The sequence below is a fragment of the Mustela putorius genome, unplaced genomic scaffold (genome assembly GCF_011764305.1).
Source record: "Mustela putorius furo isolate JIRA1106 unplaced genomic scaffold, ASM1176430v1.1 tig00002044_pilon_pilon_pilon, whole genome shotgun sequence".
Classification (NCBI taxonomy): domain Eukaryota; kingdom Metazoa; phylum Chordata; class Mammalia; order Carnivora; family Mustelidae; genus Mustela; species Mustela putorius.
In genome coordinates this window covers 62051-87794 of record NW_025421931.1, presented here as the reverse complement: position 1 = coordinate 87794, position 25744 = coordinate 62051, and the positions used below count along the sequence as shown (strand labels likewise).

At 37.9% G+C, this 25744-nt stretch overlaps 1 protein-coding gene across 3 annotated transcripts in view; it reads right to left on the bottom strand.

Annotated features, from left to right (window-relative positions):
- Window positions 1–13229: 13229 nt before the first annotated feature.
- LOC123394223 (ankyrin repeat domain-containing protein 26-like) overlaps window positions 13230–25744 on the bottom strand; it is a 68080-nt gene continuing 55565 nt past the window's right edge. For 2 of the 3 annotated variants that reach the window (XR_006608957.1, XR_006608959.1), the window contains 2 exons: window positions 14547–14592; window positions 13230–13450 (listed from right to left, as the gene is read on the bottom strand). The gene's annotated coding sequence lies outside the window, so the exon portion shown is untranslated. Of the gene's footprint in view, window positions 13451–14487; window positions 14593–25744 lie in introns of all 3 variants that reach the window. The other variant, XR_006608958.1, reaches the window with a different exon arrangement.

Genomic DNA, 25744 nt, shown 5'->3' with positions numbered 1-25744 from the left:
GTCAAGAAATGAGCAGAAGACATGAACAGACACTTCTGCAAAGAAGACATCCAAATGGCTAACAGACACATGAAAAAATATTCAACTTCACTAGCCATCAGGGAAATTCATATCAAAAACCACAATGAGATGCCACCTTACACCGGTTAGAATGGCCAGAATTAACAAGATAGGAAACAAGTGTTGGTGAGGTTATGGAGAAAGGGGAATCCTCTTGTGCTGTTGGTGGAAATGCAAGCTGGTACAGCCACTCTGGAAAACAGTGTGGAGGTTCCTCAAGACGTTTAAAGTAGAGCTACCCTGTGACCCACCAATTGCACCACCAAGTCTTTACCCCAAAGATAAGGATGTAGAAAAATGAAGGGGCACAGCACCCCAATGTTCATAACTGCAATGTCCATAAGAGCCAAACAGTGGAAGGAACCATGATGCCCTTCAACAGATGAATGGATAAAGATGTGGTTTATATATACAATGGACTATTACTCAGCCATCAGAAAGGATGAATACCTACTTTTGCATTGACATGGAACTGGAGGGGATTGTGCTAAGTGAAATCAGTCAGGCAGAGAAAGACAATTACCATATGGTTTCACTCATATGTGGAAGATAAAGAATAGAGTTGAGGACCACAGGGAAGGGAGGGAAAATGGAATGGGATGAAATCAGAGAGGGAGACAAACCATGAGAGACTCTGGACTCCGGGAAACAAACGAGGGAAAAACTGGGTGATTGGTATTAAGGCGGGCATGTGTTGGGATGAGCACTGGCTGTTATGTGCAACTAATAAATCATTGAACAGTACAACAAAAATTTATGATATACTGTATCCTGTCTAACAACATGATAAATTTCATTTGGCTTTTTGAATCTATGATTTGGTGTCTCAAAAGATATTTAGACTTAATCTAAACTTCATATCTCTTAACCTCTTTTTCATGTTTCCACGGTTGTTTTTGGTCTTTCTCCTTATATTCTCAATTATTTCTTCCATTTTCCTAGTTGTCACTCTGATGTATCCAGGCTACTGTCTGACCTATGAATAGGAATTTAAATTGGGGTAATTGTATTTTAAAATACATTTTCTTTGGGTTTTTAAAAAATCTATTAAAATAATTAGTTTTTCATTATTTGAGAATATGTTTTTTTTAGTTCATTAACTGAGGGTTTTTTTTAAGATTTTATATATTTATTTGACAGAGACACAGTGAGAGAGGGAACACAGCAGGAGGAGTGGGAGAAGAAGTGGGGCTTCCCACAGAATGCGGAGCCTGTTGTGGGACTTGATCCCAGGACCCTGGGATCATGACCTGAGCTGAAGGCAGGTGCTCAAGACTAGCCACCCAGGTGCCTGAGGATCTGCTTTTAAAAAGAAATAAAGGTTAAGGGTAGGGACCACTAAGCAGACAATGGGAATGACTACATTTTTGTTCTTTTTAAAAAATTTTTTTATCTTTAAAATGTACAATGTGAAAGCCAAACACCCCACTAAAAAGGAGAACTACAGTCCAGTGTCTCTGATGAACATGACTAGCAAAAAAATTGAATAATACATTAAAAGAAGTGTTCACCATAATCAAGTGGGTTTATTCCTGTGTTGCAGGAATGGTTCAATATTCACAAATCAATATAATACACCACATTAATAAAAGGATAAGAACCACATGATTCTCTGAATGGAGGCAGAAAAAAAAAACACTTGACAAAATACAGCATCTGTTCTTTTTTTTTTTTTAGATTTTATTTATTTGACAGACAGAGATCACAAGTAGGCAGAGAGGCAGGCAGAGAGAGAGGGGGAAGCAGGCTCCCTGCTGAGCAGAGAGCCCAATGCGGGGCTCCATCCCAGGACCCTGAAATCATGACCTGAGCCAAAAGCAGAGGCTTTAACCCACTGAGCCACTCAGGCGCCCCCAGCATCTGTTCTTTATAAAAACCCTCAACGAAGTAGATATTAGATGGATCATACCACAATATCATAGTAGTCATATAAGAAAGACGCTCAGCTAATATCAACCTGAACTGGGAAAAACTGAGAGCTTTCCCCCTATGGTCAGGAACAAGATGGATATTCACTCTCACCATTACTATTTGACATAGTACTGGCAGTCTTAGCCTCAGCAATCAGACAACAAAAAGAAATAAAATGCATCCAAATTGTCAAGGAAGAAATCAAGCTTCACTATTTGAAGATTACATGATACCCTATGTAGAAAATCTGAAAGAGGGGCGCATGGGTGGCTCAGTGGGTTAAAGCCTCTGCCTTTGACTCAGGTCATGATCCCAGAGTCCTGGGATCGAGCCCCACATCAGGCTCTCTGCTCAGCAGGGAACTTGCTTCCTCCTCTCTCTCTGCCTGCCTCTCTGTCTACTTGTGATCTCTGTCTGTCAAATAAATAAATAAAATCTGAAAAAAAGAAAACCGAAAAGACTCCACCAAAAAAATTTGCTATAACTAATACATGAATTCAGCAAAGTCACAGGACATAAAATCAATATACAGAAACCTGTTATATTTCTATACACCAATAAAGCAGCAGAAAAAGAAATTAAGGAATTGATACCATTTGCAATTGCATAAAAAATAGATACTTAGGAATAAATCTAAACAAAGAGGGAAAAGGTCTGTGTTCAGAAAACTACAGACTGTATACAGAAAACTAGAGACTGTACACAGAAAATTACAGAAAACTTATGAATTAAATTGAAGAAGACAAAAATAATTGGAAAAACTTTCCATGCTCATGGATTGGAAACAATGTTGTTAAAATGTCTATGCTACCAAAAGCAATCTACACATTTAACACAATCCCTATCAAAATACCACCTGTGTTTTTCATAGAACTAGAACAAATAATCTTAAAATTCATATGAAACTACAAAAGACCTTGAGTAACCAAAGCACTCCTGAACAAGGAAAAGCAAAACTGAAGGCATTGTGATTCTAGATATCAAGCTACATTACAGAGCTGTAGTCATCAAGACCGTATACTACAGGCACAAAAACAGATATGTAGATCAATAGAACAGAAGAGATAACCTGGAAATGGATCCCCAACTACATGGTGAACTAATCTTAAATAATGCCGGAAAGAATATCCAATGGATATTCAACAAATGGCTTGGAAAAACTGGATAACAACATGCAGAAGAATGAAACTGGAGCACTTTCTTACACCATACATAAAAGTTAATTCAAAATGGTTGAAGGACTGAAATGTGAAATAGGAAACCATCAAACTCCTGGCGGAGAACATAGGCAGGAACCTCTTTGACCTTGGCACCAGAGGCAAGGTAAACAAAACCAAAAATGAACTATTGGGACTTCACCAAGATAAAAAGCTTGTGCACAGTGAAGGAAACAATGAAACTAAAAGGCAGCCTATGGAATGGGAGAAGATATTTGCAAATGGCATATCTGATACAGGGGTAGTATCTAAAATCTATAAGGAATTTACCAAACTAAACACCCAGAAAACAAATAATCCAGCTAAGAAATGGGAGGAAGATATGAATAGACACCTTTACAAAGAAGACATCTGGATGACTAACAGACACATGAAAAGATATTCAAGATCATTCTCCATCAGGGAATTGCAAATCAAAACCATATTGAGATACCACCTCATGCCTGCCAGAATGGCTAAAATTAACAATGGACAAGGATGTGGAGAATGGGGAAACCCCTTACACTTTTGGTGGGAATGAAAACTGGTGCAGCTACTCTGGAAAACAGTATGGAGTTTCTTCAGAAAGTTAAAAATAGAGCTACCCTATGATCTAGCAATTGTACTACTTGTTATTTACCCAAAGGATACAAAACTACAGATTCAAAGAGGTAGAGTTCTCCTGATGTTTATAGCAGCTTTATCAACAATAGTCAAACTATGTCCATTGCCTGATGAATGGATAGAGAAGATGTAGTATATATGTATAATGGAATATTACTCAGCCATCAAATAGAATAAAATCTTACCATTTGCACAGATGTGGTTGGAACTAGAGTGTATTATGATAATCAAAATAAATCAGTCAGAAAAAGACATACCATGTGATTCCACTCATATGTGGAATTTAGGAAACAAAACAGATGAACATATGGGAGGGGAAAGAAGAGAGGGAACCAAACCATAAGAGACTCTATTTTTTTTTTAAAGATTTTATTTATTTCTTTGAGAGAGAGAGACAGAGCATGAGCAGGGGGGAGGAGGCAAGGGGACAAGGAGAAGCAGGCTCCCAGCTGGGCAGGGAGCCCAATGTGGGGCTCCATCCCAGGACCCTGAGATCATGACTGGAGCTAAAGGCAAGTGCTTAACCAACTGAGCCACCCAGGTGTGCCTCAAACAATAAGAGACTCTTAACTATAGAGAACAAACACAGTGGTGATGGAGGGAGGTGCATAGAGGATGAGCTAGATGGATGGTGGGTATTAAAGAGAGCACTTGGTGTGATGAGCGCTGGGTGTTTTATGTAAGTGATAAATCACTGAATTCTACTCCTGAAATTAATATTGCACTGCATGTTAACTGACTAGAATTCAAACAAAAACTCTAAAAAAAAATAAAATGTGCAGTGTGACAGATTGATATATGTATACTATTGAAAGGATTCTCACAATCTAATTAATACATTCTGCCCCCCCACATATTTACTTATTTATTTATTTAGTGAGAACAGTTGTTTTAGTTTCGTAGCAAATTTCAATTAAACAACACAGAATTATCAACTATAGCCACCATGTTACACATTAGATCTTCAAACTGCATTCATGTTGCAACTAAAAGCTTGTGTCCTTCTCTCAAACCTCTACACATTTTCCCCACTCTCCAGCCCCTTCAACCACCATTCTGCTCTTTTTATATGAGTTCAACTTAAAAAAAACTTTTGTAGGTTCCACATATACATGGTATCATGCAGTATTTGTCTTTCTCTCACTTGCTTTATTTAGCATAATGCCTTCGAATCTATTCATGTTCTTGCAAATGGTAGGATTTCCTTTATTCAAAGGCTAATATTCCATATATATATATATATATATATATATATATATATATATATATATATATATATTATCCATTCATCCATTAATGAAAACAGGCTTTTTCCTGTACCTTGGCTGTTGTGAATACTGCTGTTGTGAATACTGCTGTGAACATAGGAGAATAGATATCTTTTTGAGATAATTGAATTTTCTTTGGGTACATATACCAGAAGTGGGACTCATGGATCCTATGTTAGTTCTGTTTTTAATTTCTTGAGGAACCTCCGTATGGTTTCCAGTGGTAACTGTAACAGTTTACATTCCCACCAACAATAAATTAGGGTTCCTTTCCTCCACATTCTCAGCAGCATTTGGTACCTCTTGACTTATTTCACTCAGCATCATCTCTTCCAGTCCCGTCCATGTTGCTACAAAAGTTGGGTATTCATCCTTTCTGATGGAAGAATAATACTCCATAGTGTATATGGACCACATCTTCCTTATCCATTCATCCGTTGAAGGGCATCTTGGTTCTTTCCACAGTTTGGCGACCGTGGCCATTGTTGCTATACACATTGGGGTACAGATGGCCCTTCTTTTCACGACATCTGTATCTTTGGGGTAAATACCCAGGAGTGCAATTGCAGGGTCATAGGGAAGTTCTATTTTTAATTTCTTGAGGAATCTCCACACTGTTCTCCAAAGAGGCTGCACCAACTTGCATTCCCACCAACAGTGGAAGAGGGTTTCACTTTCTCCACATCCTCTCCAACACATGTTATTTCCTGTTTTGTTAATTTTGACCATTCTAACTGGTGTAAGGTGAAATTTCAATGTGGTTTTAATTTGGATCTCCCTGAGGGCTGGTGATGATGAACCCTTTTTCATGTGTCTGATAGCCATTTGTATGTCTTGACTGGAGAAGTGTCTGCTCATATCTTCTGCCCATTTTTTGATATGTTTGCCTGTTTCAGGTGTGTTGAGTTTGAGGAGTTCATTATAGATCCTGGATATCAAACTTTTGTCTGTAATGTCATTTGCAAATATCTTCTCCCATTCCGTGGGTTGCCTCTTTGTTTTGTTGACTGTTTCCTTTGCTGTGCAGAAGCTTTTGATTTTGATGAAGTCCCAAAAGTTTATTTTCGCTTTTGTTTTCTTTGCCTTTGGAGACATATCTTGAAAGAAGTTGCTGTGGCTGATAAAGAAGAGATTACAGCCTATATTCTCCTCTAGGATTCTGATGGATTCCTGTCTCACATTGAGGTCTTTTATCCATTTTGAGTTTATCTTTGTGTACGGTGTAAGAGAATGGTCGAGTTTCATTCTTCTACATATAGCTGTCCTGTTTTCCCAGCACCATTTATTGAAGAGACTGTCTTTTTTCCACTGTATATTTTTTCCTGCTTTGTCGAAGATTAATTGACCATAGAGTTGAGGGTCCATAGCTGGGCTCTCTACTCTGTTCCACTGGTCTGTCTGTCTGTTTTTATGCTAGTACCATGCTGTCTTGGTGATCACAGCTTTGTAATAAAGCTTGAAATCAGGTAACATGATGCCCCCAGCTTTATTTTTGTTTTTCAACATTTCCTTAGTGATTCGGGGTCTCTTCTGATTCCATACAAATTTTTAGGATTATTTGCTCCAGCTCTTTGAAGAATACTGGTAGAATTTTGATCAGAATGACATTAAAAGTATAGATTGCTCTAGGCAGTATAGACATTTTAACAATGTTTATTCTTCTGATCCAAGAGCATGGAATGGTCTTCCATCTTTTTGTGTCTTCAATTTCTTTCATGAGTGTTCTGTAGTTCCTCAAGTACAGATCCTTTACCTCTTTGGTTAGGTTTATTCCCAGGTATCTTATGGTTCTTTGTGCTATAGGAAATGGAATAGATTCTCTAATTTCCCTTTTTATATTTTCATTGTTAGTGTATAAGAAAGCCACTGATTTCTGCACATTGACTTTGTATCCTGCCACGTTGCTGAATTGCTGTATGAGTTCTAGTAGTTTGTGGGTGGAGTCTTTTGGGTTTTCCATATAATCCTGTCATCTGTGAAGAGAGAGAGTTTGACTTCTTCATTGCCAATTTGGATACCTTTTATTTCTCTTTGTTGTCTGATTGCTTTTGCGAGGACTTCTAATACTATGTTGAACAAGAGTGGTGAAAGTGGGCATCCTTGTCTTGTTCCTGATCTCAACGGGACGGCTGCAAGCTTTTTCCCATTGAGGATGATATTTGCTGTGGGTCTTTCATAGATAGATTTGATGAGGTTCAGGAATGTTCCCTCTATTCCTATTCTTTGAAGCGTTTTAATCAGGAACGGATGCTGGATTTTGTCAAATGCTTTTTTCTGCATCAATTGAGAGGACCATGTGGTTCTTCTTTCTTCTCATATTAATTTGTTCTATCACATGATTGATTTGCGAATGTTGAACCATACTTGTAGCCCAGGGATGAATCCCACCTCGTCATGGTGCATACTCTTTTTAATGTGCTGTTGGATCCTGTTGGCTAGGATCTTGTTGAGAATCTTAGCATCCATATTCATCAGTGATATTGGTCTGAAATTCTCCTTTTTGGTAGGGTCTTTGCCTGGTTTGGGGATCAAGGTAATGCTGGCTTCATAGAAAGAGTCTGGAAGTTTTCCTTCTGCTTCAATTTTTTGAAACAGCTTCAGGAGAATAGGTGTTATTTCTTCTTTGAAAGTTTGGTAGAATTCCCCAGGGAATCCGTCAGGTCCTGGGCTCTTTTTCTTTGGGAGGTTTTTGATCACTGCTTCAATCTCGTTACTAGATATCAGTCTATTCAGGTTGTCGATTTCTTCCTGGTTCAATTTTGGGAGTTTATAGTTTTCCAGGAATGCATCCATTTCATCTAGGTTGCTAAGCTTATTGGCATATAACTGTTGATAATAACTTCTGATGGTTGTTTCCACTTCCTTGATTTTAGTAGTGATCTCTCCCTTTTCATTCATAATTTTATGAATTTGGGCTTTCTCTCTTTTCTTTTGGATTAGTGTGGCCAATGGTTTATTGATCTTATTGATTCTTTCAAAAAACCAGCTTCTAGTTTCATTGATATGTTCTACTGTATCTCTGGTTTCTACCTCATCAAACTCAGCTCTAATCTTGATGATTTCCCCTCTTATGTGTGGAGTTGGTTTGATTTGTTGTTGATTCTTCAATTAAGGTGTAGAGACAGCTGGTGTATTCTGGATTTTCTGTTTTTTTGAGGTAGGCTTGGATGGCTATGTATTTCCCCCTTAGGACTGCCTTTGCTGTATCCCATAGGTTTTGGACCAAAGTGTCTTCATTGTCATTGGTTTCCATGAATTGTTTCGGTTCTTCTTTGATCTCCTGGTTGATGCAAGCATTCTTAACCAAGGTAGCCTTTAGCTTCCAGGTGTTTGAGTTCCTTCTGAACTTTTTCCTTGTGATTGAGCTGCAGTTTCAAAGCATTGTGATCTGAGAATACGCAGGGAATCATCTCAGTCTTTTGGTATCAGTTGAGTCATGATTTGTGACCCAGTATGTGGTCTATTCTGGAGAAGGTTCCATGTGCACTTGAGAAGAATGAGTATTCTGTTGTTTTAGGGTGGAATGTTCTGCATATATCTGTGAGGTCCATTTGGTCCAATGTGTCATTCAATGCTCTTGTTTCTTTATTGATTTTCTGCTTCGATGATCTGTCTATTTCTGAGAGAGGCATGTTAAGATTTCCTACGATTAGGGCGCCTGGGTGGCTCAGTGGGTTGAGCCGCTGCCTTCGGCTCGGGTCGTGATCTCAGGGTCCTGGGATCAAGTCCCGCATTGGGCTCTCTGCTCAGCAGGGAGCCTGCTTCCTCCTCTCTCTGCCTGCCTCTCTGCCTACTTGTGATCTCTCTCTGTCAAATAATTAAATAAAATCTTTAAAAAAAAGAAAAAAAAGATTTCCTACGATTAGTGTATTCATATCAATATGACTCTTTATCTTGATTAACAGTTTTCTTAAGTAATTGGCTGCTCTCATATTGGAAGCATAGATATTTACAATTGTTAGATCATCCTGGTGGATAGTCCCTTTAAAGATTATGTAGTGTACTTCTTTATCTCTGACTACAGTCTTTAGTTTGAAGTCTAATTTCTCTGATATGAGAATCGCTACCCCAGCCTTCTTTTGAGGCCCATTGGCATGAAAAATGCTTCTCCATCCCTTCACTTTCAGTCTGGGTATATCTTTAGGTTCAAAATGGGTCTCTTGTAGACAACATATAGATGGGTCCTGTCGTTTTATCCAATCTGCAACCCTGTGCTGTTTTAGGGGCACTTTAGGCCATTCACATTGAGAGTGATTATTGATAGATATGTTTTTATTGACATTGTGTTACCTTTGAAGTCTTTCTTTCTGTAGACTGTCTCTATATTTCTGTTCAATGCTATTCTTAGTATTTTTACTCTTTTATTAAACCCCCCTTAATATTTTCTGCAGTGTCGGCTTGGTGGTTGCATAGTCTTTTAAGCATTGCCAGTCTTGGAAACTCTTTATATTTCCATCTATTTTGAATGTCAGTCTTTCTGGATAAAGTATTCTTGGCTGCATGTTCTCATTTAGTGCCCTGTATATATCTTGCCAGCCTTTTCTGGCTTGCCAGGTCTCTGTGGACAGGTCTGATGTTATTCTGATGGGTTTCCCTCTGTAAGTAAGGAGCCTCTTTGACCTAGCGGTTTTCAAGAGATTATACCTACAATTATAATTACTCAATTTGACTATCAGGTGTCGTGATTTTTTTTGGAATGTATAATCTTGGGTGGAGACTGTTCAGCGTCTAGTACATGAATGCTGGTTCCATTCGCGAAATTGGGAAAATTTTCACGAAGGACTTGTTCCACTATATCTTCTAGATTTCTTTCTTTCTCCTTCCCTTCAGGGATTCCAATAATTCTGACGTTGGAACGCTTCATGGCATCATTTATTTCCCTGATGAAGTTTTCATGGTTTCTAAGCTGTTTGTTCCAGGCTTCCTCCTGATCCTTTCTCTCTGTTTGTACTCCAGATCACTATTCCTATCTTCTGTCTCAGTTACCCTAGCTTTGAGAGAGTTTAGATTAGATTGGAACTCATTGAGAGCATTGTGAACCTCCTCCCTGGTAGCTTTAAGCTCCGCCCTAACATTGTGAACATCATCTCTCATCGCTTTCAGCTTGGCCCTAATCAATTCCGTTTGGTCATCCATGGCTTTCTCCAACCTAGCTATTGCCTGGATAATTGTTAGCCTCAATTCTCTTTCCGACATATTGTCTATGTTGATAGCCGTTGGCTCTGTTGCAGAAGGTCCATCCTCTGTATTTTTCTTCTATTGGGCATTCCTCCTCCTAATCATTTTGGTGGGAGATGACTGAACAGATGTAGCTGGATGTATCAACTGTGGTGCAGTCAAGGTGCACCCTGGAACACTTCTGAGTAATCAAGATTCCCCACCCAAATGAGAGACAAAAGAAAAGAAAAAGAAAAAAAAAGAAGAAAAGCAAAAAAAGAGAGAGAGAGAGACAGAAAATAAAGGGAAGATGAAAGAGAAGGTTCAGCATAAATGGGCCCCAAGGTAAGAATTATGAAGTAGACAAACAAAAACAGACAAACAAAAAGACTGATACAAGTGTATGACAAGAGAAAAAAAATATATATGCAAATAAAGGAAGAACCTCATCAAAAGGAACCCCAAGTGTAAGATTTATATGCTATCAGGACAAACACAAAAACACAGAAACACTGGTGGAAGAAAAAGATGGGAGAGTGGTTATAAATTCTCAGTGTGTGTGAGGAAGTTTGTTTTGATTATTCCTGGATGTATCCTGTATCTTTGTTGAAGGACTCAACTTTCCTAAGATAAAGGGGGATTAAAAATTGGTTTACCTATAGGGGTAGTATTGATTGGGGAAAGGTAGTATTGATTCAAACTTACTTTGAAGTTTAACTCTGTATGAATATTAGAAGATAAAAGTAAAAAGGAATAAACTAGACTAAGCTAAACTAAAATTAAAAAAAAAGAATTCAAAAAATAGAAATGCAAAAGGAAAACATAGGTGTATGTATCAAAAAGTTCAGGTTATAAGGTTATTATGAAATTTGATGTACAGCTCGCTGTGATGGTAAATAGGTTTAAAAAAATTACCTATGTATAAAAAAATGAACCAGAATAGTGGGAACAAGTGAAAAATAAAAGTTTTCCTATGAGTTAGTGGTTGTTCTCTTGTATTATTTCCCCCCTCTTTTTTTCTTTCTTGGTTTGTTTTCTGGGGGAAGGGTCTGCCAAGTGGGTTTTCAGTCAATGTTGTTCCTTGTGTTAAGTCCTCCCGTTGCCCTCAAGGGGGTGGGCTCTGAGGAAACTGTTTTTTTTTTTTTTTTTTTTTTGTTTTGTTCTCTGGCGGTTCTTATGTTTGTGGACTTTTTTTTTTCTCTCACTTTGACTGCTTTTGATGGTTTTTGTAGTTTTACAGGAAAGCAAACCGTACCCTGATCTCCCTCTCAGAGAGAAGCCTCAGTCTGGCTGCAGAGCCTAAATAAGTTCCCCCTTGGCTGCTGGCAGAGCAGGTTCCAAGTCGCGGTCCCTGGGGATATAAGATCTTTTCCTTGTACCCAAAGCCAAGGCAGTGGCAGCTGTCTGGGCAGCTCCAGACCACCAGAGAGGTTCCAAGCAGCAATAGCACACTGAAATTTTCCCGCTGGCCCAGGCTGGGAGTGCCTGGTCTTTCTGTGTCTAAGAGCGCCCGGCTTGCTTGCACGCACCAATTTCAGGGGAGACTGTGGGTCGACCATGGGTCTCAGGCTCTGAGAATGGGGTGCAGGTCCTAAAGCACCAGGCTGGGCCCTCCACGAACCTCTCTGGGGGGAGAGTTTGGTCTGAAACAATGGCGCATATCAAAGAGCACTGGCTGGGCCCTCCGTGAACCTCTCTGGGGGGAGAGTTTGGTCTGAAACAATGGCGGGTATCAAAGAGCACTGGCTGGGCCTTTGTATCTCTCTCAGGGGAGTATCTCAGACTCTATAGCAGGGCTCCCCCATTCTGCCTCCCAGCGTGGCTCCCATCTCCTCACAGGAAATGGACCCCATGGTTCTCAGGTGCGCTGGCGGCTTAGGGACCAAGAGCTGGTTTCTCCTCCCCACTCTCTCTGTCTTAGAACCAGTGGAGGCCGTCTTGGGACTGGGGACTTAAGCCCCTGTCCCTAGCAACCCCGATTCCGACAATTTCCCCCCACAATTCCTTGCTCTTTTGGAGTGCTTTCAACCAGTCTCTAAGTTAATGCTGGATCCCAGATGCAGGGCACTCTTGCTTGATTGGGGTATTACTTTCCAACCAGTCACCTCTGGTGGCTCCCTCCCCCTTTTGTTTATCTTCCCATATCAGTCCAACTTTCCCACTCAGCTTTATCTGCCCACTGGCATCTTCTGCCCCTGTAGAGATCCAGACGTGTATAATTCTGATCTCAGGCTGATTTCATGGGTGATTAGAGTTCTTTGTTAGGTAATCAGCTCACTTTGGGGTACAGGCTGAAAAGACACCTCTTCCTACTTCCCCGCCATTTTGTCCCCCCTTCCTTGTGATTTTAATAACACTTTCTTTTCTAGCTTATTATAAAAATATAATATGGAATACATATAACAAACAAAACACAGGCTAATTAACTGTTTTTGTAAAAGTTAGATTTCTGGTCAATAGCAGATTAGTACTCAAGTGCCTGGGAAGTCAAAAGTTATTCACATATTATTGACTGCAAATGGTCAGTGCCCTTAACCCCTGCAATTATTCAAGGGTCAACTGTTTTAGAATTGTCTGATTGAAAAGGTTGTACAGTAGTTATGTGGAATGTACTGATTTGTAGGATATAAATGCTATGGGAATCAGGCATAATTTAACAATTGTCTTGCAAATGGTTCTGGGGTAAATGTTATTTTTTTTCCTCTAATTTTAAGACTCTCTGTCTTAAAATTAATGTCTGTCTAAATCTCTAGGTTCATATGTAGTAATAAACATTGGAAAATACCAAAAAGTTATCAATTAACATGACTGAAGTATTCATGAAAACTTGGTTGGTTGGGTGCTGTTTAGAAAGCTGGCATTTGGAGCCTGAAGCATGTAAAACCCAATAATGATGATTCCCATATTAAAAAAATCTGTTTAAAAGTTAATTAGCTACCAAGAAACATAGCTTAAAATATTATATAAACTTTCATTACACACATGATCCAAAAATATTTTCCTTTAAGAAAGATTTGTGCATATCATCCATTTAATAGGAAACTATTAAAATGTTTTATAACCATCCAGAAAATAAATTTCTACTATTTATGTTTCAGATGCTATACTTTTTCTTCAGAAACTCTGAGTACTCTCTGTGTGATTTCAGTACGTCATCACAATTTATATGTGTTTCAAAAGTAGATTCTAAAGAGGTGGCCCCACCAGATGAGCCTGATTCCAATACAGCAAAACCTGAAAAGGAAAATAATTACAGTCTTTATCTAAAATACTTCATTCTTAACTAAATGTTAGTAAAAAAAACAAAGTTGAAGCCTTATGAGTGTTATGAGGAATGAAAAACATCTAATACAGCTACAATATAAAATACAAGATTACTTTTAAATATATTTTGCTCACAGTTGCCCACTGAGGTAATTGCTATTGTGGATAAATATCAGAGCTTCTGTTTTTCTCATTACAAGATGATAACAGAGCCCACCCGTGAATAATCATGTACGACAGACTGAAAAATCAAACAGGCAATTTTCAGAGTTGAACAGAAGAACACAGAGAAGGAAAATCCTTGTTTTCTATGAATATTGTCTGCTTTTTGGTGGAGGGGATATGTAAGCTGATATCTGAAGGACAGGGAAGAAGCATGCCAGGTGGAGGGAAGATGCATATACAAAGAACATATACAGAGAGTGAGGAAGAACACTTGTGGAATTGCAAGAAGTCAATGCTGAAGAGGTGCAAGAGCAAAGCAGCAGAGTAGGGTAAATGTTAGTGGTAAAGAAGGCTGAAAAAGCTGACAAGAACCAAACTGATTTGGGTGTTTTTATTCCATGTATGGAGCTTGGAATTTTACCCAATGGCAAAAGGTAAATCAATGACAAAATCAACGGCTGGAGGTTTAAATGTCACCTGTCAAGTAAAGGCCATTTGAACCATAATTGCTTAACTAAGTATCACCTAAGACAAGACTGCTTTTTTCTTTTTTCTTTTTTTAATTTTGGTTTTATATCATTAGCAGAAACAAGGATTTAAGAAAGCCCGCATATTCAGGTTGACAGTTCCAGAGGGATGGCAGAAGTGAAGGAAGATTACAGCTTGAAATAACAGATAAATGGACATTTGGAGATTTTTTCTTTAAGTCTGAAAAACGATGACTAAATGAGGAATAAGTATGTTCCTCATTATGTTTATGTTTTCTATTTTTATTAGATATATATTTAAAAAATTAATATAGTACCTATTGTTATACAAACAAGAGAAAACAATGGATTTACCATTCATAGGATATTTCAGAAATCAATGACCATCTTAATTCGGAAATTTGGCAACATACCTTCTTCTAGTTCTCTAGTTATATTTTTTTCCAACTCCTGCTGCATCTGAAATAAGTCAAATATTTATAATGTTCAAGTTAAACAAGACACATAATTGTAGGAATTATATATAGCTTATGAAATGTGAACTTAAAATAGCACTATTAGAGACTAAAACTAAGTTAGGGATTGCTTAAATAGAAAGATAATCACATAAATAAAATAAATCCCTACTTATTTTAATCTTAGGTAATGGAAGAAAGAGATGTAACACTATTTAGATAAATCTGATAAAAAGTACAAGTAATATTGGTCTATTAAATATATATAATTTCTGGGAGAAGAGGAATATGGCAGAGGCATAGGGGGCCATAGTTTTGTCCAGTCCCTGGAATTCAGCTAGATAGCTTTCAAATCATTCTAAACACCTGTGAACTCAACCTGAGATCTGAGAAAAGAACTATTCTAATTCTACAAATAGAAAAGTGACCACATTCTGCAAGGTAGGAGGTGTGGGATGGAGAAATGAATCGAAGGGGATACATGGGAAGATAAACTGTTGGGGGGGATGCATAAACTGCTTATCAGAAAGTGATACAGCAGTGGTGTGCAAACAGGAACTTTTATAAGTCTAATCCGGTGACGGACATCCCTGCTTGAAAAGCACTCAGGTGGAGAAGTGGGGTAGAATCCTAGGTAGAACTGCCTGAACTCAGGATCCCCAGGGTCACACAGAATGGGGTGCCTGAGTATGGGAGAGTTCCCAGGAGTTTCAGCAGGGAATCCAGCTGCAATCAAAGAGCAGAGGAGGGGGCTTTCAGCTCAGTGTTTCCATTAATCACAAACCCCAGCCCATTGGGTAACCACTCTCAGAACAGGGCCAAACATGCAGAAGAACCAGGGCAAGACCTCCTCCTTCCCCCAGAGGACTGGCATGAATGCAGCCACAGATAAAAATGTTCAAAGGCTGGGTGTACACAGAGTGCATACAGAAACCAGGGAGACGAGAGTGATTGATAGCTCCTGTGTGAGGGCACACTGAAGAGTGGAGGGTGCCTGCTTTCAGCTCTAGGGCTGGACACTGGGAGGCTCACATTTTCATTCTAATCCTCTCAAGCAGTGTGGAAAACCGTCAGGGAACGAAAGCCACAAAGAGGAATCTGGAGGCCCTAAATTAGCCTGGACCCCTGGCAAGGGCAGTGCAATACCATCAGGGCAAGGACCTCTGAGAATTAGCGCAACAGGCCCCTCCCCCAGAAAATCAGCAAGAACTTCCCGCTAAGATCAAGTTTAAGGAATCACAGACAACTGCAAAACTCTAGTGCTGGGGGAAAATACTATATAGAATCCATGGCTCCTTAAACTTTCAAGTTTAATTTTCTTTATCTTTTTCCATTTCAACGAATTTCTCATTTTATCAACTCGGGTTTTTTAAACATTTTTAATTGTAATTTTTATAGTTACATTCTGTCCTTTCATAGTGCTTAACTTTATTTTTGCATATATATATTTTTTCTTTCTTTACAATTTTGGGATGTAGTTTCCTCTAAGAAACAGACCAAAATATACCCAAATCTAGTGTATTGCTCTGTTCTCATCATCTGATTATATTTTCACTTTTTAAATTTTTATTTTATTTATTTATTTATTTTGGTTTATAGAGATTATAGAGATTTGCTTTATAGAGATTATATTTCTCTGGGGTTGTTGTTGTTATTTTAGTATTTTGTTCTCTTCATTTTCTATTCTTCTCTAGACAGAATGACTAGATGGAAAAACTCACCTGAAATAAGAGAACAGGAGGTACTACTGACTGTCAGTGACCTAATCAGTATGGATATAACTAAGATGGCAGAATTAGAGTTTAGGATAGCAAGTATAAAAATACTAGCTGGGCTTGAACAAAACACAAAGGACACTGGAGAATCCCCTTCTGGAGAAATAAAAGAACAAAAATATTACCAAGTTGAAATCAAAAGGTTATTAAGGGGATGCAATAAAAAAAATGGAAGCTCTACTTCTGGAAACAGTATGGAGGTTCTCCAAGAAGTTAAAAATATGACCCAGTAATTGTACTGCAAGGTATTTTCCCCAAAGATGCAAACATACTGATCTGAAGGGGCACCTGGACAGCAATGTTTATAGAAGCAATCTCCACAATAGACTAACTGTGGAAACAGCCCAAATGTCCATCAACAGATGAATGGATAAAGAAGATGTGGCTACCAGGCGCCTGGGTGGCTCAGTGGGTTAAGAAGATGTGGGATATTGCAAATGGAATATTACAAAGCCATCAAAAAGGATAAACTCAACAATTTACATTGAAGTGGATGGAAACAGAGGGTATTATACTGAGTGAAATAAGTCAATCACAGAACGGCAATTATCATATGGTTTCATACATATGGGGAATATAAGAAAAAGTGCATAGAATCATAGTGGAAGGGTGGGAAAACTAAATGGAAGAAATCAAAGAGGGAGACAAATCATGAGAGACTCTTAACTATTGGAAACAGACGTTTGCTGAAGGGGAGGTGGGATGGGGGTAGGAGTAATTGGGTGATGGGCATGAAGGAGGGCATGTGATGTGTAGAGCACTGGGTATTACATACAACAGATGGTTAACTGAACACTATATCTGAAACATATATCATATATCAGCTAATTGAATAGAAATTCTAAAAAATTCATCATGTACATAATGGGTAATGGAGAAATAAAACCCTACTTATCTTTTACAGACTTACTGAGCTATAATTAACTAATATATATTAGCTATTTCAAATTTTAAAAATTGGAGGCTCTAACTGCTAGGATAAATGACACAGAAAGGAGAAGTAGTGACAAAGAAGACAAAATGATGGAGAATAAAGAAGTTGAGAAAAGAAGAGAGGTAAACAATTACTGGATCAGTAATTCAAGGGGAGGGGAGAATTCAAGAGATGAGTAATACCATAAAGCAAAACAATATTAGAATAACAGGGATCCCAGAAGAGGAGGAAAGTGGGTGTGGAAGAAGGTGTACCTGAGAAATTACAGCAGAGAACCTCCATAATCCGGGGAAGAAAAAAAAGTCATTCAAATCCAGGAGGCACAGAGAACCCCCTTCAATTTCAATAAGAATAGGCCAACACCTTGATATATAGTAGTGAAGTTTGCAAATTTCAGAGACAAAGAGAAAATCCAGAAAGCAGCTCAGGACATGCCAGAAAGGACTGGCATGGTATAGTCAGGGTGCTAAACCAGAAAAATATGCAGCCAAGAATATGTTACCAGCAAGGCTGTCATTCAAAGTAGAAGGAGAGATAAAGAGTTCCCAGGACAGACAGAAATTTAAAAATTTGTGACCACCACACCAGCCCTTCAAGAAATACTAACGGGAATCCTGCAAGCAAAGAGAGGGACCCAAAGTGTCATAGACCAGAAAGGAATAGAGACAATATACAGAAACAATGACATTACAGGTAATACAATGGCACTCAATTCATATCTTTCGATAGTTAGCCTGAAAGTGAATGGGCCACATTCCCCAATCAAAAGACACAAGGTATCAGATTGGATAAAAAAGCAAGACCCATCAATATGGTGTCTGCAAGAGACTCATTTTAGACGCAATAACACCTCCAGATTGAAAGTGAGGGGGTGGAAAACCATTTACTGTGCTAATGGACATCAAAAGAAAGCTGGGGTGGCAATCCTTTTATCAAATTAGATTTTAAGCCAAAGGCCGTCATAAGAGATGTGGAAGGACGCTATCATAATTAAAGGGTCTCTCCAAAAAGAAGATCTAACAATTGTCAAGATTTATGCCCCTAACATGGGAGCAGCCAATTACATAAGCCAACTAATAACAAAATTAAAGAAACACATCGAGCATGATACAATAAATAGTAGGGGACTTGTACACCTCACTCACTGCAATGGACAGGTCATCTAAGCAGATCAACAAGGGCACAAGGGCTTTGAATGACACACTGGACCAGATGGACTTCACAGATATATTCAGAGCATTCCATCTTAAAGCCACAGAATACACATTCTTCTCCAGTGCACATGGAGCTTTCTCCAAAAGAGATCACATACTGGGTCACAAATCAAGTCTCAACCAGTACCAAAAGTCTGTGATCATTCCCTGCATATTTCCAGACCACAGTCCTTGAAAATTGAACTCAATCACAAGAGGAAATTTGGGAAAAAATAAAAAACATGGACGCTAAAGAGCATCCTATTAAAGAATGCATGGGTCAACCAGGAAATTAACAAACAAGTAAAAGAATTCATGGAAACAAAGGAAAATGAATACACAACTGCTCAAAATCTTTGGGATGCAGCCAAGGCAGTCCTGAAGAGGGAAGTATAGAGTGATACAAGCCTTTCTCAAGAAACAAGAAAGGTCCTAAATACACAACCTAACCTTCCACCTACAGGAACTGGAGAAACAACAGCAAAGAAAGCCTAAATCCGGCAGGAAAAGAGAATTAATAATGACCAGAGCAGAAAGCAAAGGAATAGAAACCAAAAGTACAGTAAAATATAGCAACAAAATTAGGAGCTGGCTCTTTGAAAGAAGAAAGAAGATCGATAAACCCCTGAGAAGACTTGGCAAAAAGAAAAGAGAAAGGACCGAAATTAATAAAATCATGAATGAAAGAAGAGAGATCACAACCAACACCAAGGAAACACAAACAATTTTAAGAATGTATAATGAACAACTATTTGCCAACAAATTAGGCAATCTGGAAGAAATGGTAAGAGAAAAACCTGGACAGTTCAACCAAACATTTAAAAAGGAATTAATACCTATTCTTCTGAAGCTGTCTCAAAAAATAAAAACGACGGAAAACTTCCAAACTCTTTCTATGAGGCCAGCATTACCTTGATCCCCAAACCAGACAAAACCCCAACAAAAAGGAGAATTACAGGCCAATATTGCTGATGAACACGGATGCAAAAATTCTCACCAAGATACTAGCCAACAGGATCCAACAGTACATTGAAAGGATTATTCACCGTGACCAAGTAGGATTTATTCCTGGTCTGCAAGTGTGGTTCAACATCTGCAAATCAATCAGTGTGACACAATACATTAATAAAAGAAAGGATAAGAACCATATGATACTCTCAATAGATGCAGAAAAAACACCCCCGACAAAGTACAGCTTCCCTTCTTGATTAAAACTATTCATGGTTCAGGGATAGAGGGAACATACCTCAATATCATAAAAGCCATCTACAAAAAGCCCACAGTGAGTATCATTTTCAATGGGGAAAAACTGAGAGCTTTACCCTTAAGGTCAGGGACACGGCAGGGATGACCACTCTCACCACTGTTGTTCAACTAGTACTGGAAATCCTAGCCTCGGCAATCAGACAACAAAAAGAAATAAAGGCATCTGAATCAGCAAGAAGTCAAACTCTCACTCCTCACAGATTATGTGATACTCTACATGGAAAACTCAAAAGACTCCATCCAAAAATTGTTAGAAGTTCTACAGGAATTCAGCAAAGTGGCAGCACAGAAATCAGTTGCATTTCTATACACCGACAATGAGATAGAAGAAAGAGAAATTAAGGAGTCAAAGCCACTTACAATTGCACCAAAAACCATTAAGATACCTAGGAATAAACCCAAACAAAGAGGCAAGGGATTGGTACCCTGAAAACTATAGAACACTCATGAGAGAAACTGAGGAAGACCCAAAGAAATGGCAAAAACCTTCCATGCTCATAGACTGGAAGAACAAACACTGTGAAAATGTCTATGCTTCCCAGAGCAATCTATACATTCAACACAATCCCTATCAAAATACCATCAACATTTTTTCAGAGCTGGTACAAATATTCCTAAAATTTGTATGGAACCAGAAAAGATCCCAAATGGCCAAAGGAATGTTGAAAAAGCTCACCAAAGCTGGTGGCATCACAATTCCAGACTTCAAGCTCTATGACCAAGCTGTCATCATCAAGACGGTATGGTATTGCCACAAATACACACGCATAGATCAAAGAGCCCAGAAATGGACCCTCAACTCTATGGTCAACTAATCTGTGGCAAAGCAGAAAAGAATGTCCAATGGAACAAAAGACAGTCATTCCAACAAATGGTGTTGGGAAAACTGGACAGCCACAAACAGGAGAATGAAACTGGACCATCTTGTTACACCACACACAAAAAAAATAAGATTCAAAATGGATGTAAGACCTAAATGTGAGACAGGAACCCATCAAAATCCTAGAAGAGAACACAGGTTGTATTCTCTCTGGCTTTGGCCAAAGCAACTTCTTGCTAGACACGTCTCCAAAAGCAAGGGAAACAAAGACTTCATCAAGATAAAAAGGTTTTGCATAGCAAAGGAAACAACTGACAACACTAAAAGATGACCTACAGAATGGAAAATGGTATTTGTAATTGACATATCAGATAAGGGGCGAGTATCCAAAATCTATAAAGACTTATCAAACTCAACACCCAAAGAACAATCCAGTCAAGAAATGGGTAGAAGAAATGAACAGACATTTCTCAAAGAAGACACACAAATGGGCAACAGATATGAAAAAATGCTCAGCATCACTTGGCATCAGGGAAATAAATATAAATCAAAAGCACAATGAGATATCACCTCACACCTGTCAGAATGGCTAAAATGAACAAGTCAGGAAACAACAGATGTTGTCAGGCATGCAGAGAAAGCAGAAGCCTCTTACACTGTTGGTGGGAATGTAAACTGGTGCAGGCACTCTGGAAAACAGTATGGTGGTTCCTCAAGGAGCTGAAAATAGAGTTACCCAATGACCCAGCAATTGCACCACTATGGATTTACCCCAAAGATATAAATATATTGATCCAAAGAGGCATCTGCAGCCCAAGGTTTATATCAGCAATTTTATTGATTTATTTATTTGAGACAGAATGAGATATAGAGAGCACGAGTGGGAGAAGAGGCAGAGGGGGAGGAAACAGCAGATTCCCCACTTAGCAGACAACCTGCAATGGGGCTCTATCCCAGGACAGAGGAATCATGAGCTAAGCTGAAGGCAGTCACTTAACCAACTAAGCCACCCAGGCACCCCTTAGTACCCTACATTAGACCCCATTTTGGACATTCAATGAGAGGGTACCTTTTATAAGAAAGCTCTAAGTAAGAAAATTCTAGATGAGAATACTTGTAATATACAGCTGACCCTTGACCAACATGGGTTTGAAGGGTGCAGGTCTACTCTACTTACACATGGACTTTTTTTGATACAGTATTTTAGTGTATTTTCTCAATAACTTTTTAAAATATAGCTTTATTATGAGAATATAGTATATAATACATGTAATGTAAAAAAAAAAAAAAACTGTATTAATGAACTATTTATGTTATCAGTAAGGCTTCCAGTCACTAGTAGGCTATTAGTAGTTTAGTTTTTTAGATACCATGCAGAAGTGAAATCATATGGTATATGCCTTTCTCTGCATTGTTTCACTTAGCAAAATACTAGGTCTACCAATGTTGTCACAAATGGCAAGATCCCATTTTTTTTTATAGCTGAATGAATATTTCATTGTATCTGTATCACACATCTTCTTTATCTGTTCATCTATTGATGGACACTGAGGTTGCTTCCATACTTTGGTTATTGTAAATAATGTAAATAATGTTTCAAAAGACATAGGGGTGCACATAACTTTTCAAATTAGTGTTTTCATTTTCTTTGGGTAAATACCCAGTAGTGGAATTGCTGAATGGTACTGCATTTCTATTTTTAATTTTTTGAGGAATCATAACACTTTTTGACAATAACATTATATTCGGGCCTTGTAAAATTAATAATATGACAACATTACTAGATAGCCTTGTAAAATTAATAACTCAATACCACTTGATGGGAGAAACTTTTATTGAAGCAATTTTATAAAGCATTAATAAATACTAGGTAAAATATAAGACACTTTGTTATATGACATGACTTAAGGAATTACCAATGTGATGTTATTGTCTTTTCCTAAATATTTACTTCTGTGACCTTTATTTCCAAGTGAGAACTGTGTTTAGAAGGTGGAAATAGCTTGAAGTCCACTAATAAGGAGAACGCATTTGCAATTTTATTTATACCTTTCCATTTATCCAAAAAATAGGAGGATAAAAAAATTATAAACAGAAAAGCAACATGCAATATATCAGCAAATTTTAATTCAAAGAATTATTAATGAAGTATTTTCTCATAAATGTTAGTTTTCAAACTATGCCTCATAGAAATCTAAGGGTCTCCTGGGACACAGCAGGATTGAGGGACAAGGAAGTCTACAGGTGTAGTCTTATCTCGCCTTTAGTTAAACAGCTCTACTTGTCTCTGTTTTATATATTACAGTTTAATGCAAAAAAAAAAAAAAAAAAAAAGATAAGTTCTATTCTTTGGAAAAAACAAATTTTTCCCAAGAGGTATAAAAGTCACTAACTTAGTCAACATCCCTAATTTCACATAAGAGACAAAAAGGCCTCAGAGAGAGATTGTAGTTTGCCTGAGGTCAAAAAACCACCTAGTTGCAGGTCAGGAATGTATTTTAGTTACTTCCTCATATTCAGGAAAAATACATGCATTTTTAACTAGAACTCAGAGAAAATGAATACATAAAACTTTGTTCTGTGGCTCCATAAAGTTAAGGCATTAGACAGAAAACAGCTTTCTAACTAAACTATAAATTTTTACAGTCATGAACAAAAATAAAGGACGAGAAGTTATCTTAACTCCTATTAGTAACAGTCAATATGCTGAATTTATAAGCAAAATTTTTTTTAACTTGAAAGGACAGGGAACTTGAAGGAGAAAATCTTTGGTTGAACCAAAGAACCTGAAACTGAGGAAATTCTTCCTTAAAAGAATTATTCATTTCCTTCAAATAAAACTTGGTTTATCAAAGTCAATCAACAAATGGTTACCTATGTTGTGAGCTATTTATTGCAAAATCTAAAACACTGAACAGATTTCTCTTTGCCATCTAGCCTTCCCATTAGTTCACATGTACAAAAGACACGATTAACTTTAATTATAAATTAAATCCACTCGGAAATTATAGGTAAACCTTCATTTCCATGTGAGAACATTTCTCTACCTTCTTCATGACAGGAAGAGAGATTCGCCTAATGGGTGAATTTGGGAGAAGGCACTAAGCAGTGCCTACATGCTTCCAGATCTCTTATTTGAAAAGCTATGCCTGCCCTAGTAACATGAATTGAGGTCTGCTTTCATCTTTGTGGGATGGGCATCAAACATCTCTTCCTTCCATTTACAACTGTGTGTGGAAGTGCCTAATTTGGAGTAAAGGAGTAAAGTATTAGGAAGTTGGCAGTGGCTACATACCTAAGCCACATCCTCCAATCTGTTAGTATGTATTACAGTTACTAAGCTTATCTCCATCTGCCTGACTCCTGTGTTCTCAACTCAGAAAGAAGAGCAATGTCATCTTCCACCTACTCCACCACAGCTCCAACAAGAAAAATGATCAGACAATACTTAGAAACGGTTTCTTCTTCCTTGACTTTATACCTAACATTCATTGTTCAAAGCGACATACTTTAAAGAGGGAAAACGTTGAAAACAATTTCAGAAATAAACACAGAAAGTCAGACAAAATGAGGAGATAGAGGAATATGTTCCAAATGAAAGAACAATACAAAACTTCAGAAAAATAGCGAAATGAAACAGAGATAAGTAATCTACCTGAATAAGAGTTCAAAGTAATGGTCATAAAAATGCTCAGCAAACTTGGGAGAAGAATGGATGGATTCAGTGAGAACTTCAAGAAAGGGAAAATATAAAGAAGAACCAATCAGAGCTGAAAAATAAAACAACTGAAATGAAAAATACTCCAGAGGGATCAACAGCACATTAAAAGCTGCAGATAAACAGATCAGTGATCTACAAGACAGGGTAGCAGAAATCATCCAAGCCAAAAAACAAAAAGATAAAAGAATTTTTAAAATGAGGACAGGTTAAGAGACCTCCTAGGATCGAGCCCCACACCACGCCCTGTGCTCAAGGAGTCTGCTTCTCCCTCTCTCTGTGGCCCTCCCCTCACATCTGTGTTCTCTCTTGCTTGCTCTCAAAAATAGATTAAAAGAAAGAAAGAAGGAAACAAAGAAAGAAAGACAGACAGACAAGGCCATAACTAGAAATAAGAAAATTATGAAAGAAAGAGTTTTATTGGTAAAAGCAAACATACAATAAAAGTAATAGATCAATCACTTTTATAAAGCCAGTATGAATGTTAAAAGACAAAAGTAGTAACAACAATTGTGTCTACAGTAATTAGTAAAGGGATACACAAAATAAAAAGGTGTAAACTAAGACATCAAATACATAAAACAAGGTGGGGCCGAAAAATGTAGTGTTTTTAAAATGTGTTTGAACTTAAGTAGCCATCAACTTTAAAAAGACTTGTATATATATATGGGATGTTATATATGAACTTCACTGTGATCACAAAAATCTATAATATACAAAAAAGAAAAAGAAAGGCAACCAAGCATAACACTAAAGAAAGTCCTCAAATTAGGAGGGAAGAGAGCAAGACAATAAGGAAACCAAATGAAAGAACAAGATTGAGGCCTCATTTACCAGGAGTCTATGCTACTTTTCTCTACATTAGTAAGAACATGAATATACCTTCAAAACCATAAACCCATGTACATTGATTGAAATGGATATTTTAATAACAATGATATACAATGGAAACTAGCTGCTACTTAAAGACTCCCTATTATTCCCATCTTAGTCATCAATCATTAAAGTGATGGCAGGGTAGATATATGTGAACTTCATTTTAAAAATTCCAATTGTGGGGCACTTGCACGGCTCAGTCAGTTAAGGATCTGATCTTGACTTTGGTTCAGGTCATGATCTCAGGATCGTTGAGACTGAGCCCTGCATCAGGCACTGCACTGAGTATGGAGCCTGCTTACCCTCTGTACCTCACCCCCCACCACCAGCTTGCACACACACTCTCTCTCCCTCTCTCTCTCTTTAAAAAAAAATGCAGTATTTGCTTGATTTAGCCATTTAGAAAATGCTCTACAGTTGCTCAGCAAGACATTTTGTAAAAATTGAAATAGAAGTGTTATAAGCTTTAAAAAAATGCTCCAAATAAGACAAAAATTAAGGATGTACTCTCAGGTAATAAAATGACAACAATTACAACTTAAAAAGAAAAATTAACCTTTTTAGCATTACAAGT